This window comes from Paramormyrops kingsleyae, chromosome 4 (assembly GCF_048594095.1).
Source record: "Paramormyrops kingsleyae isolate MSU_618 chromosome 4, PKINGS_0.4, whole genome shotgun sequence".
In the NCBI taxonomy this organism is placed as follows: domain Eukaryota; kingdom Metazoa; phylum Chordata; class Actinopteri; order Osteoglossiformes; family Mormyridae; genus Paramormyrops; species Paramormyrops kingsleyae.
Genome location: NC_132800.1, coordinates 673509 through 688153, shown reverse-complemented (window position 1 = coordinate 688153; position 14645 = coordinate 673509).

Here is a 14645-nt window from a genome sequence, read left to right as displayed (position 1 = left end):
TGATGTGTATAGGTACAGTATGTATATGAGTATGCCTATTGGTGCCTGTATCGCTGTGATGTGTATAGGTACAGTATGTATATGAGTATGCCTATTGGTGCCTGTAACACTGTGATGTGTATGGGTACAGTATGTATATGAGTATGCCTATTGGTGCCTGTAACGCTGTGATGTGTATAGGTACAGTATGTGTATGAGTATGCCTATTGGTGCCTGTAACGCTGTGAAGTGTATAGGTACAGTATGTGTATGATTATGCCTATTGGTGCCTGTAACGCTGTGATGTGTATAGGTACAGTATGTATATGAGTATGCCTATTGGTGCCTGTAACGCTGTGATGTGTATAGGTACAGTATGTGTATGAGTATGCCTATTGGTGCCTGTAATGCTGTGATGTGTATAGGTACAGTATGTGTATGATTATGCCTATTGGTGCCTGTAACGCTGTGATGTGTATAGGTACAGTATGTGTATGATTATGCCTATTGGTGCCTGTAACGCTGTGATGTGTATAGGTACAGTATGTATATGAGTATGCCTATTGGTGCCTGTAACGCTGTGATGTGTTTAGGTACAGTATGTATATGAGTATGCCTATTGGTGCCTGTAACGCTGTGATGTGTATAGGTACAGTATGTGTATGATTATGCCTATTGGTGCCTGTAACGCTGTGATGTGAATGGGTACAGTATGTGTATGAGTATGCCTATTGGTGCCTGTAACGCTGTGATGTGTATAGGTACAGTATGTGTATGAGTATGCCTATTGGTGCCTGTAATGCTGTGATGTGTATGGGTACAGTATGTGTATGAGTATGTCTATTGGTGTCTGTAACACTGTGATGTGTATAGGTACAGTATGTATATGAGTATGCCTATTGGTGCCTGTAACGCTGTGATGTGTATAGGTACAGTGTGTATATGAGTATGCCTATTGGTGCCTGTAACGCTGTGATGTGTATAGGTACAGTATGTGTATGAGTATGCCTATTGGTGCCTGTAATGCTGTGATGTGTATGGGTACAGTATGTATATGAGTATGCCTATTGGTGCCTGTAACGCTGTGATGTGTATAGGTACAGTATGTATATGAGTATGCCTATTGGTGCCTGTAACGCTGTGATGTGTATAGGTACAGTATGTATATGAGTATGCCTATTGGTGCCTGTAACGCTGTGATGTGTATAGGTACAGTATGTATATGAGTATGCCTATTGGTGCCTGTAATGCTGTGATGTGTATAGGTACAGTATGTATATGAGTATGCCTATTGGTGCCTGTATCGCTGTGATGTGTTTAGGTACAGTATGTATATGAGTATGCCTATTGCTGTCTCTAATCCAGACCCTAATGGTGTCTAGGGGGGCAGCGTGTGGCTCAGTGGCACTGAGTGTGCAGCTCAGAGGCAGACATCCCTCCTTCATCAGCTTGAGGCCTGAGGTCAGTCTCACCTTCTGTGTCATATTTTGGTTTTATTTTATCTGTATCCATTCCTCACTGGAATACCAGGGTCTCTCTCTGCTGTGCTTTCCTTACAACTTTGCTATTTGTTTTTGTAGCACTCAATATATTAGCCCCACAATACAGTTCAGATCTGCTATTCCCAAATTAATTTAATTTTAACATAACTTTTTAAATGTGTTGCTTATTGTACATTTCAATTATTTTTTATTATCTTATTTCTTGTATGCATGTTTCCATGTAATTTTATTTATATACTTTACTGTGAATGGAGAACTTGCTAATCAGTTCTCTCTAGCCTGGAAAGCACTTTGGGTCAATTCCTGTTGATTTTAAATACGCTCTACAAATAAATGACTTGCATATGGCTGCCCTCTAATGGATAAACAAAATTCAGCTACTCAAGTCAATATTAATACATTTAACCTTAGTATGTTTTATGGCATTACTGTGAGGCTTGACTGTATTTCCCTCCTCAATGATCAGTTTAATCTAGCTGGTGAAGCTGAAGGCAGAGATGGAAATTAGTTTAGTCGTGACTTCAGAAGTTACCCTGACAAGGGATTCTGTAAAATCAGAGATAGAGCTGATGGTTGGGCTGGTCATCGCCTGCTCCTTCTGACTGATGTAGGTCTGAATGTAAAGTTTCAAACTGATTAATAGGTATTAATCTGTTTTCTAATGTTCACACAAAAAGAGCTTTTACAATGTGATTCTGCATTTGATTCCTCCTTGACTGGGGGGTAAAGAGAAATAACTAGCAAGAGAGACAGAGAGAAACTTTTCAAAGTTGAACTGATTGTCCAAAGCCTTTTTGTTGTCAAATTTTAAATCATCTATTACTCACTGTAATCCTTTCTATACCCACCTCTGTATGACTTCACAGAGCATCACTGCCAAAGAGTATTCTTAAATAAACTTCAGCTGGTACAAAATGCGGCAGCCAGAGTTCTCACAAACACTAAAAAATTTGATCACATCACCCTAGTCTTGTGGGGAAGATGGTGGCGCAGGAGGTAGTGCTATCGTTCGGCAACTGAAAGGTTGCAGGTTCGAGCCCTGGTTCCTCCTGACCCCATCAAAGTGTCCTTGAGCAAGACACTGAACCCCAAATTGCTCCCGGTGTGCAGGTTGGCACCTTGCATGGCAGCCTCTGCCACCGGTGTATGAATGTGTGTATGGATGGGTGAATGTGAGGCATAAATTGTAAAGTGCTTTGAGTACTCGTAAGAGTAGAAAAGCGCTATATAAATGCATTCCATTTACCAACAAAATAAGAGGGTTGCAGGTGAAAAAATTGAATGTAAAATTTGACAATTCAGGTTTTCAGCACCATGGACAGCAGCCTACTGTTGCTTAAAAGGCATTATTATGCTCACTTTCAGTTTATAATTTTATATTTATGATCTACTAGAATAGAGTATGCATGCTTCAGTGTTCAGAAAGCACATATTGTTTTCTCATAATGCACATCTCTATTCACCCTCTGTCTAATCCCTCCCCCAATGAGTCCAGTATGGTTTGATTGGTCGGTTTACCCTTCATTCCCCTGTCTTTCAGTCTGCAGACAGATCCTTGCAGGTAGGCAGACAATAAGGATTGTGTTATGAGGTGACCTCATCATGTCATGGAAGTAAGGGCTGGAATTACAATGAGGTGTTTTAGGCAGATGAGAGATGAGTGGTTTCTGTGCTGAGAGTTACTCCCTTTGCTATGTACTTTGCATCTAAAGACTTTGCAGACCGTTTACATGCAGCTGAAGCCATATAACACACTAATAGAAAGGGAAAAGCATAATAGGTCCCATTTACTGAGTGTTACAGCAATATGCAATATATTATTTTATATATAAATTTCTTTTGATGTTGACCAGAAGTTATGTGATACCTCCCCCCCCAACTTATCAGATAAGTAAGAGCTGCTGTCAGCTGAGACAAGCTGGTGTGATTCGTTTCAATTCAATATTATTCGTGTCGCGCATTTTCACAACATTACATTGTCTCAAAGCACTTTACCTTATCCCTGCCCAAAGCCCACAGAGAGCAAGCCAGTGGCAAGGAAAATCTCCCTAGAAGGAAGAAACCTTGGGAGGAACCAGATTCAAAGGGGAAGTCCATCCTGCAAGTGCTGGCAGAGGAAGTGATATGAGCAAAATGGCAAAGTCCCAGTTCACACTGTCCATATTTTAAGATTAAAATGAGTAAAAAGTGGGCGGTCCTGATTTCGTGTCTTACATCACACTGCAAGATGGTCACTGATTGGTGGGCTCTGAGAGGAAGCTGTGATCTGAAAACCACAAACCATTTACATTTCATTTTGAAATATTTAAAAAATATTAATTCAATCAGAATATTTATTAAATAAAAATAATTACGAAAATACATTAAATATATATTTAAGAATTAATAAGCAACGCAATAAGACTTTTACTTTCACTAATTAATAAACCAATATTAAACTTTGACCAGCAGGTGGCAGCAAAGCACGTGTGAAGAAGAGGCCATCAGCGGTACAAAGCACTGGCTGTACAGGTTCCAACACTGCAGACAAACCTCCCTGTTTAACTGACTCCTATGGTATGACTAGACAGATTGAGCAGGGCCGCATGAGAGAGGTCTCACTGCAGTTAGTGTAACCATTTATTTTACAACTCATCTGTCTCATTCTGCTTCATAAAGGTCACACCCCACTTCCAGCTTCCTCTGACGCAAGGAGATTCGTGCACAAATGGCTACAGCTTAAACTGAAACAATAATGATATATAAAAAGACATTTCATACAAACACAGCATAACCTTGCTGATAAAGCCTTGCGGTTTGTGCATTTATTTACACTAATAGTGGGTGTATGCTAATTATATTAACAGGATTAATAAGCGTGTATACTTAATCAGAATTCCCTAAGACCCGTGCTTTGTATCGGCCCCTCCCATTTTGACAACAACAAACTACATGTCACTGCAGGGCTTTAGAGACTAACTACTCCAATAATTGCGTAGTGATATTGAAGATAGTCATCGACTACGCCCACTAATCATGGCAGCCTTAATACATATATCAACAAAAGTTTTAATACGTATTGTCTCTGTTTACGTGATAACGAAGACCTAAATATATATTTGCTTTAAATATGTGACTCATGTTACAGAAAATATAAGTAAACCATGAGGACAGAAAAGTCACGGAATAACAGGAATGACCGACATATAGTGCCAAACAGACAAGGTGCAAAGACTGTACTCATAGTACAAACAAAGTAAACGTAGTGCACTATGTAGGGTAAGTTGTACATTTGTTTGCACTTTGCAGCTTACCTTGCGTTGACTCTTTGTAGTACGGTCCCCACGACGGTGGTGGAAATATAAGGGGCTGGTTATCAGAGGGCATGGATTTTGTGGCAGTTTCTATATTGGCGTTGCTGGTGGAGGGAGCTGCATTTGAGGGTTTGTATTCAGCAATGGCTTGAATGCCCTGTGTATTAAGGCGAACTCGCGGACGATTACATCTCTCACACAGCATAGAATTAATAAGACTTGTTCACTGTCCTCCAGTTACTGTAATATTCTGGGAAGTTGTGATTGTTCAACTCCACTGCGCACAGTTAGGAGCAACTCCAACTCCACCTAGCAAACATACGTACGAGGTGATTGAGGTATGGAATGATTCTGACCCTGTATGGACGAATCATCCCCAAATTCTATTGCGTCCATGATTCACCCATATCATTGTGCCAAGGTTGAGCAGCACAACATGTTTTTCTAAGCCTCAGATCACAAGACCAGAGGATAGTGAGGATAGCTGAGAAGATCATTAGAGTCTCTCTTCCCTCCGTCATGGACATTCACATCACACGCTCCATCCGCAAAGCCACCAACATTGTGGATGACCCCACCCACCCCTCACATTATCTTTTCACCCTCCTAGCGTCTGGAAAAGCATTCAGGCCTTCACACCCAGACTCAGAAACATGGAGTCAGACTACTGAACTCTCAGGGACTGATCTGATACCACACACACACACACACAAACAGGTCTGTAATTATATCTTCGTGGGGACTCACCATTCATTTCTATGGGGAAAACTGTAATCCCAACATGACAACCTTAACCTCTACCCAGCCCTAACCTTAACCATAAGTAACCAAACCAAATACAAGACTTCTGGCATCTTTAGTTTTTTATTGTATTGACAGATCTTTGTGGGGACCTGAAAAATACCCCCAAAGCATCAAAATAACAGGTTTTTATCACATTGCGGGGGACATTTGGTCCCCACCATGTAATATAAACCTAATCCACACACACAAACAGACACACACACACACATGTGCGTGCACACACACACACACACAGATTAGGTATCTGAGTCTTTGTGGGGATTCTCCATTCATTTTTATGGGCATAACCCCAATCCTAACTATGGCAATCTTAATCCTTAATCCCTACAGTAGTAAGCAAGAAGTAACAGTAAGTAACCAAACAAAATACAAGACTTTTGGAATTATTATTCCTTTGATTGCATTCACAGAATTTTATAAAACTGAGTCAGTTTTTTCTTTTGGGGACCAAAAACATGTCCCTACAAAGTCAAATTAACGTGTTTTTATAACACTGTGGGGACATTTGGTCCCCACAACATAATATATACAGTACATGACCACCCACCCAAACACACATAGACACACACACACACACACACACACACAGAGACTGGCTTACCTATATAATCTATAGATTCTTGAATGAAATATCTGCAAAGCAGCTATTATGGCATGGCCTTAGGTTTGAACATGCAGTTTTTAAGGACACTGCACTAACTATAAACGAAACACTGCACTAATTCTAAAATGGTTTTATGTGAACTTTATTTAACATAGAATAAAAAAGAAATCAAACCAAAATTTAGTCTCTCGAAAAACTTGTATATGACATATCTTCGAAATTTAAAATACCAGGATACAGAATTTGAATAACAAGAACTATAGTCTTCCTTCTCAAAAGCGTGAACAACTATCTGAAGACCTACTAGTTCCTGAATTGTTGATGTTGCCTATGAAATTCGCTGAGAGTTGACGTCGCCCTACCAAAGTCGCAAAAATGCTAATTGCGTCAACCAGCTATGGAAATACAGCGGCGGTACACCCCCAATACAGTGGTATTACGCATTACCGTAATGCTGCCTAGCAAAAACATAATGTCATAAAAAAAATTACAGACAGACATTATAGACAGAGCTGCGTGGTTTCCTATTGACAAGTAGATATATGATTTGGGGACTGAAAGGCGGCTAGATATCCAATCACGCCCAGCTACAGTAAGCACAAACTGAAGATACTACTCCTGATTGGACTAGCTTCAAATTCGTCCCGCCCTGACAAAAAATTCTTTGTTTTCATTCGTTGAACATAATGTCAATACATATCTTCATACTATTCGACCAATTAAAACTCTCGGTGGTTTCCATAGAAACAAAATAATTGCAGTTTAAAGACAAACTTTCTGACAGAGAGATGGCGCAGAGGTGAGCAGCATCTCTTCTTATGTTTCTTGCTATTTCTTCAGATTATGTTTTGTTAGCATATTTAATTCTATATTTATTTTTATGTCCTGATATAGTACATGCAAATTTTGCGGCACAATATCGTTGAAATATATATATAATTAGTTGTTTAAACTGTAGATGCTGTGGCCATTATTCTAAATATGGTTGTTTACATTTAAATGGTAAGAGAATATATTTGTGTTAAACTTAAAAACAATAAGTCTTATGGTTGATATGATTGGTTATACTCATCCGGCCTGTGATAATGCATTTCATCTGAAGATGTTATTCTGAAAAGATCGCCTATACGTTTACTTTTTAAATGTCCCATGTTCTTGAAGTAAGATTAACTTTTTGCTAGGTTCGGTATCATGGTGATGTTATAGCGTATCGAAGCAGCGTCATAATTTCGCAAGCTTTACTGTATTGTGAAGCAGTTTTAGCAATTCGGTCGTTACTGCCGGAGTAGCCTCGACGCCACGAGCAGCTAATGAAGGCTCCATCTCTTTCCATAGGCATTCTTGATGAATAGCATTTAGGAAAGAAGTTGAAAAAATACCGTGCCTAGTTTGGCTTTGCGAGTATCACATATGGCTAGTTAATTATTAGTTCTTATTTATTCACCAGAATGAGAATTGCGAGAGCTGTTTCCTGGACCAACGACCAGTACTGGGGAGCCTGGGACCTGTGGGACGAGGTGATCGACTGGGGAGATAAGGAAGGTTTGGAGGAGTACTCACCAGCGACACCCCCCACTGTCCAGACTGGGGAGGTTATGGGGGGACTGGGAGGTGTGACTGACTGGTGTAAGGGAGGGGAGGGTATGAGCATGAAAGGCTCTGAGACTCTTCAGAGCAATTACGGCCTGACATCTGAAGAGTGGGAAATTTATAAGACGTACTACCTTCAGAAAAAGAAGAAGGTCAGGAAGAATAGGAGCACTCAGGGGATAGATGAGGTAAAGGGTGCGATTAGTGGGGAAAAGGTGGAGCTGGCAGAGAGGGAAAAACATGTGGGGGTGACCTCCAGTGTACAGGTGGAGGCCGCAGACCTGAATGTAGGCATTAATAAAATGCAAAATGGAAGCAAGGGGAAGCAAGGTGAGGTGGGGGTGAATGTGAAGGTGGTTAAGGTGGAGGGGGGGATAATTTCCCTGAAGGCAGAGGATACGAAAGGAAATGTGAAGGTGGAGGCTGTGCAAGTCCAAGTGTGTGAGTTTGGGCTTGCAGAAGTAAATTCTGGGGATGTAAATGTTGAGATTGTGGGGGTAGAAGTAGGGGAGGTAATTATTGAGGGTGCGGACATGGTGAGTGATGTAACCATATTGGAAATTATAGTAAATGATGTACTAGTTGAGATTATAAATAGAGAAGGAGGTCAGGAGGAAACTGGCGGTGTAGAGATAGATGTGGGTCAGGTAGAGATAGAAGAGGTAGAAGTGGTGGGGAATTAATATAAAAGTTGAGCGTGTAGAGCTCATTACATAGAGAAGAGCCAAAATACGAAAAAGATGAAGTTGTGGTTCTGCTGCTGCTGTTTAGGAAACATTAAATAATTGAAACAGTATCTAAGATAATAAATCAAGTATGATAAATTTTGAGATATGTGGAATGTTTCATAATAATGTTTAACGTTTATTAAGAAAAAAATGTATATTTCTAAGTAGATTTGTAAACTGCTCTTTAAAGTATTAATTTTCAGAATTCCAGAATTTCCAAAATCTCCAGGTAATTTAATTTGATTTCATTTTGTTTAAACTGCACACACATAAAAATGATTAGCCCTGTTATGTATTTGTGTTTTATTTATTGTTTATTTATTAAGCACCCTATCCCTCATGGATGGCATGTTGTACAGGTCACCTGTGTTCCCATAAACTTTAACTTGTCTTGCAGTCTTGTTCCCCCCACACCCTCTGCTTTTTCCCTTCCTCTGTTTCTATCTTCACTCCAGGTCCAAGACGTTTCCAGCCCACTGTCCTTGGGAAAAGCCACCATCCGTGGCCACCGCTCCGGTTTCTCTGGTTCCTGTTCCTGCCCCCGTCCATGTCCTTGCCCTGCAGGTTCCCCTTCACCCTCAGGTCCCAGGCTTGTGGTACCGACGGTGTCCCTCCCCGCCCTATGGTCCCGACAGCGCCCCACTGCCTTACCATCCTGGCGATGCCCACAGTGCCTCTCGGCCCCAACCCTGCCTTCCCCTTGGCTCGATCTGGCCCTACTGGCCTCCCGAGACCCAGCAGGGGCTCGTGTCCCAGGGTCAACGCCCTGCTTTCTGGGGACCAGCAGACCCCCTAGCTCAGTCCTGTCCCCTCCTGCCTCAGATAAGTTTTTGCCCCAAGGTCCTGTCCCACCTTTGTTCTCCCAAAGCCCATTTCCAGCTCACCCTGTAGCGCCCCCATGTTTGTTCGCTTACCCTGCCTCAGTTCCTGCCCCAGTGCCCTGTCCCACCTTGACTCCTCCTGGGCCCATGGTTCTCCCTTGTCTGTCTGTTCTTCAGCTGTCCACCCTGTGTTAGTCTGTGTGTCAGTTGTGCCCTGCGTTCCCTGTCTTTTCTGGTTTCTTGCCCGTGTTTGGTTCCTGTTAGTGCGGTGCCCCTGTCTGAGCATCATGTTTGCCCTGCTGTGTACCCAGTGTGTCTCTATGGTGTTCTGTTGTGTTTTCGTCTTGGTCCTAGTTCTCTCTTACCCGATCGTGATCCATTTCTTTACTCCTGCGTGGTCTTGTCCTGTCGGGTCAGCAGTCCATATGGCCCTTTGCCCCGCTTGTGTCCTCTATCTGGCCCCGTTAACGGCCGTTCTCGTCTTCCCCGGCTCCTGTAATCCACACGAAATGTTTCTTGTCCCGTGTTATCACTCGTCTGTGGACCTGTCCTGCTGTGTGATGTACGTTCTATCATCCTGGTTGTCCCTAGTCTGTCCCCAGTTCTCCTAGTGGTGTCCCATCTTGCCCCCAGAGTGCCCTGTGCTGGTGTTGCCCCTGCCTATCCTGGTCTGTCTCGTCCCCTAATGGTGTTCGGTCTCTGCGCCCTTGTCCCGCAGCAGTGCCCATCTGGTGTCTTGTCCTGCCCTCTTCCACTGTGTCTCCCATCTTAGTGTACGTATAGCCTGCTGTCTTCCCCGCTGTCCCATCTGCTCCCTCACATGTCCTGTAAAAAGTGTCCTTCAGTCCTGCGATCCTCAGTCCAGTCATTGATGTTGCTGCCTGCATGTGCTCCCCAGTGTGTCCTGTGTCTAGTGTTCTTGCCTGATCCTCCCTACCCTGTTTGGACCCCTTGTGGTCTGTTTCCTTTGCCCTTCCTGTAGTGTAGTTTTCTTTAATAAAGCCCCTTTTGCTTTTCCTCCATGCCTGTCTTAGCCTCTGTCCTTGCCCTCGACGTGACACCATTACAGTGTGACCAGGTAAATGCTGCTAGCTGGACACCATACTATTGTAAATGCTGCTGAAGGCTTACCTCAGTTTATCATTATTGTCATCGTCTTGAGAACAGCAGCAAAAAGTGGGAAAATGATTAAAAAGTAAAGAACACTGTTCTTCTTAAGGTAAAGTCATTATTGGAACTGAAATTAGAATAATGAAATACATTCAACAGAATGGTTGTCCATCCATCCATCTTCTGAAACTACTTTATCCCAACCAAGGTCACAGGGAGTCTATCCCAGGAACAATGGGCACAGACAGGGACCAACCCTGGGCAGTTGCCAACACACCTCAGGGCACACGCACACACAACTACAGGGCCAGTTTAGACTAATCAATCAACCTATCCTGCACATTTTTGGACCGTGGGAGGAAACTGGAGCCCCCAGTGAAAACTCACACGAACAGCGTGCAAACTCTACACAGATAGGACCCAGGACCAGACCCAGGACCTTCTCGCTGTGAGGCAGCAGCACTAACCACCGCGCCACCCTGTTGAAATGGTCGTTTGTAAAATAATACATTCAGGTTATGTTATTGTAGATCTGGAACGTGGTGTTAAAATATAGTGGTGAACTTAAGACTGCCCATTCAGTATCGCTGTTCTCCTAATGTTAGACACAACAATTTATATTAAATATTTTATATAAGACATCCGGAGGCTGCAGGGCATCGTCCAAGCAGCAGAGAAGCTCATTGGCTGCAGCCTCAACCTCAGTGATTCACTATCTGCCCCAAGAACAAAAAGGCGACCTGGCGAGATCATGCCGACCCCTCCCACCTCAGCCATAATCTCTTCCAAATTTTCTTTTATTCCCCTCAAAACTGCATTGTGGAAAAAAGGGATGAGTACAGATTGGGCAGCAACAAATATTTAACAGACATGGTGACAATGAGTGACTTTGCTATACAGCAGAGGGACAGTGTTTGCTGGAAATTTGGGCTGACAAGAGTATCCAGGAAAAACTTGATGCAACTCACAAAAACTAAAAAAAAAAAAAATATTTGGTAAAATATGGGTCTATCTTCTTATATGTGTAGCACGAATAAATAAAAATGCCTGTGTGGCATACTAGCATGGCTCTATATGATGGCCATGTGTCTGCGTGCCCAAAATGACTCCAAATCAGCCATAAAATTAGGACAGTAATCATGAGCTCCATTGTGCTGTGCAATAGCACTTTTCTTCCTTCATTTTTTTCAAAACAAAACATTGCACAGTGATGATGAAAGCATGCTCAGACCTGGAACGTTAAGCGCAATGTGGGCACAGGCGAGTTGGGGAGTGTGGAGGGGGGAACAATCATGCTCAGGCATGATATAAGGCAACCGGGCCAAATGTGAGTACACCCTAACACTGACCATTTGTCAGGCTGAGCTCTACCTGGGAGGGTCCTGGAGCAGCTACTGGAAGAGGTGGTGCAACTCTACTCACCTCATCCACCTGACAGACAACCTCAGTGCCTCAATACCTACACTGGAAGAGCAGCGTGCAAGGGAACAGCAGGCCATGAGATACAGACACCATCACGAACGGCTACATAGCCAAAGACTCCACTCGCTCACAGAGAGCGTCGCTTGTGATGAAACCCAGGGCTTCATGACGAAGCATTTGTGTTATTTGTGATTATAGCATTATGTGATGTTTCCTCTGTTTATGTTAAAGTTCAGTGGTCAGTTTAACAGATAAACCACACACAGTTCCTTAATAACTATATTTTATTCTTCAAAACAAATATAAAAATGATTATGAAAAAATATATATTCTGTGAGCTTGCTGGAAAACAGTTTGTCCAGCATGAGCCAGCCTCATCCAGAGGGCTACTCTCCTGCTGTCAGTCATCCATTGCCATGTCAGAGCCAGCCTCGTCCTGAGGGCTGCTCTCCTGCTGTCCGTCATCCATTGCCATGTCTGAGGCAGCCTCATCCAGAGGGCTGCTCTCCTGCTGTCTGTCACCTTTTTCCAGCATGAGCCAGCCTCATCTAGAGGGCTGCTCTCCTGCTGTCCGTCATCCATTGCCATGTCTGAGCCTGCCTCGTCCAGAGGGCTGCTCTCCTGCTGTCCATCATCTAGTTCCAGGTCTGAGCCAGCCTCGTCCAGAGGGCTGCTCTCCTGCTGTCCGTCGTCTAGTTCCAGGTCTGAGCCAGCCTCGTCCAGAGGGCTGCTCTCCTGCTGTCCGTCGTCTAGTTCCAGGTCTGAGCCAGCCTCGTCCAGAGGGCTGCTCTCCTGCTGTCCGTCGTCTAGTTCCAGGTCTGAGCCAGCCTCGTCCAGAGGGCTGCTCTCCTGCTGTCCGTCGTCTAGTTCCAGGTCTGAGCCAGCCTCGTCCAGAGGGCTGCTCTCCTGCTGTCCGTCGTCTAGTTCCAGGTCTGAGCCAGCCTCGTCCAGAGGGCTGCTCTCCTGCTGTCTGTCATCCATTGCCATGTCTGAGCCTGCCTCGTCCAGAGGGCTGCTCTCCTGCTTTCTGTCATCCATTGCCATGTCTGAGCCAGCCTTGTCAAGTGGGCTGCTCTCCTGCTGTACGTTACCATCTTGTTTGGCAGCAGGGCAATCACTAGCCATCTCAATGCCACCTTCAGCCATGGTAGCAGTGTCTGTATCTCTTGGCGTAGTCCTCCTCAGCTTCTTCCAGAACCTGAGAAGAGTGCCTTTCTTTTTTGGGCCCTGAACATTTTTTTGTTTAGGGCCCTGCACCTTTGTGCAACTTAAACCCATAATGAAATTATGCAAACGATATAGCTTAGATTCTCTTTCACCAGTGCTTCCTTTGAGAGAGTCTCTAAGAATGAAATGTGAAGGTGCAATTGCTTCTTATATAGAAAAATCTTCCTTCGATGACATCACTGACCAGTTCCGGAATTCTGTTCTGTTGACATCACAGAGGGCCCTCCATATAAGGCATTTGTCATTTCATTGTTTATACCAGTATAGGGTATGCTGATTGATTAAAAAAATAATATAAAATTATTATTTAAAAAAAAAATACCTGTGTGTTTAGAAAAATAATACCTGTGTGCGTGTGTGTGTTTTCCCTTATCCTACCAATACTATCCACATTATTACTTAAAAGCTTGTTTGACATCCTTTAATGCTGGTAGTTTTCAGTAACTTCAATTAAACATGAATTGTGTTAATATGATGAAACTAATATGGGGTCATTTTGACCCCAATATAATATAATTGAAATTATCACATGGTCATTTAAACTTCAACACTTTTAAGTATGTATTGACTTGAAAGTAGGGTGTCATGGAGGCTTAGCTGGTGGCCCTGTTGTCTGTCACCGATGGGTTTGGGGCTTTGAATCTCATCACTCCTTGGCAGGGGTGCCGTAATGGCAGGGGAAAGTTACAATGATTCCAAGGGCCCCTGAATGACAGGCGGCCTAAAAAATTGGGAGAATAGCTGGATTGGTCTGGACTGGGGGGCCCAATATGATATGCCTTCATGGGGCCCACAATCTCTAGCAATGCCCCTGCTGCTCGGTGTATGCATGAATGTTTTCCTGCAGACATTGTTTAGGCTAATTGGTGCATCTACAATTTCCCATAGTGTATGAGTGTGTGTGTATATGACCTGTGATGGACTAGCATCCTGCCCAGGATGTACCCCAGCCTTGTGCCCTGTGCTGCTTGGCACGAGCCCCAGGTGACTCTGCCCAGTACAAACAAACTGATGGTTGGGTGATTTTTCGGGTCTGGACGGCACAGAGGCTCAGGACACATAAGTTACATCACACCTTTGGGGGCTGGGAGTCAAAGATCACTTTTGCTCTGTGTGTGAGGTTTGCATGTTCTCCTAGTGTTATATGAATTTTCTCTGGATCCTCTGTTTTACTCCCAAGATTGAAAGAGGTGTACTTAGGTAAATTAGTGTCTCTAAATTGGCTTGTGTGTGTGGGCGTGTGTGCGCCCGGTAATGATCTTTGCGGTAATGATGCCGGTCCTTGTTTTTGCTGCTCCAAGCTCCCTCGCAGACAGAACATCATCTTACCGTAGGAACAGCAGTATCTCAAGTTGTTGACGGAGCACATGTGGAAATCTGTGGCTGCTGCATCTGTGTCTTCAAATTTAGTCCTTGATTCTGTGTGATACTTTAAATTAGGACCCTAGAAAACATTAATTGAACAAATAGTTCCATTTATTACAGTAGCATAAGTGGAAATTTGTGTTTTTAAAAGCACTAATCAAACCAGAAATAGCAAACAATGATGCGACATTATGAGGAAT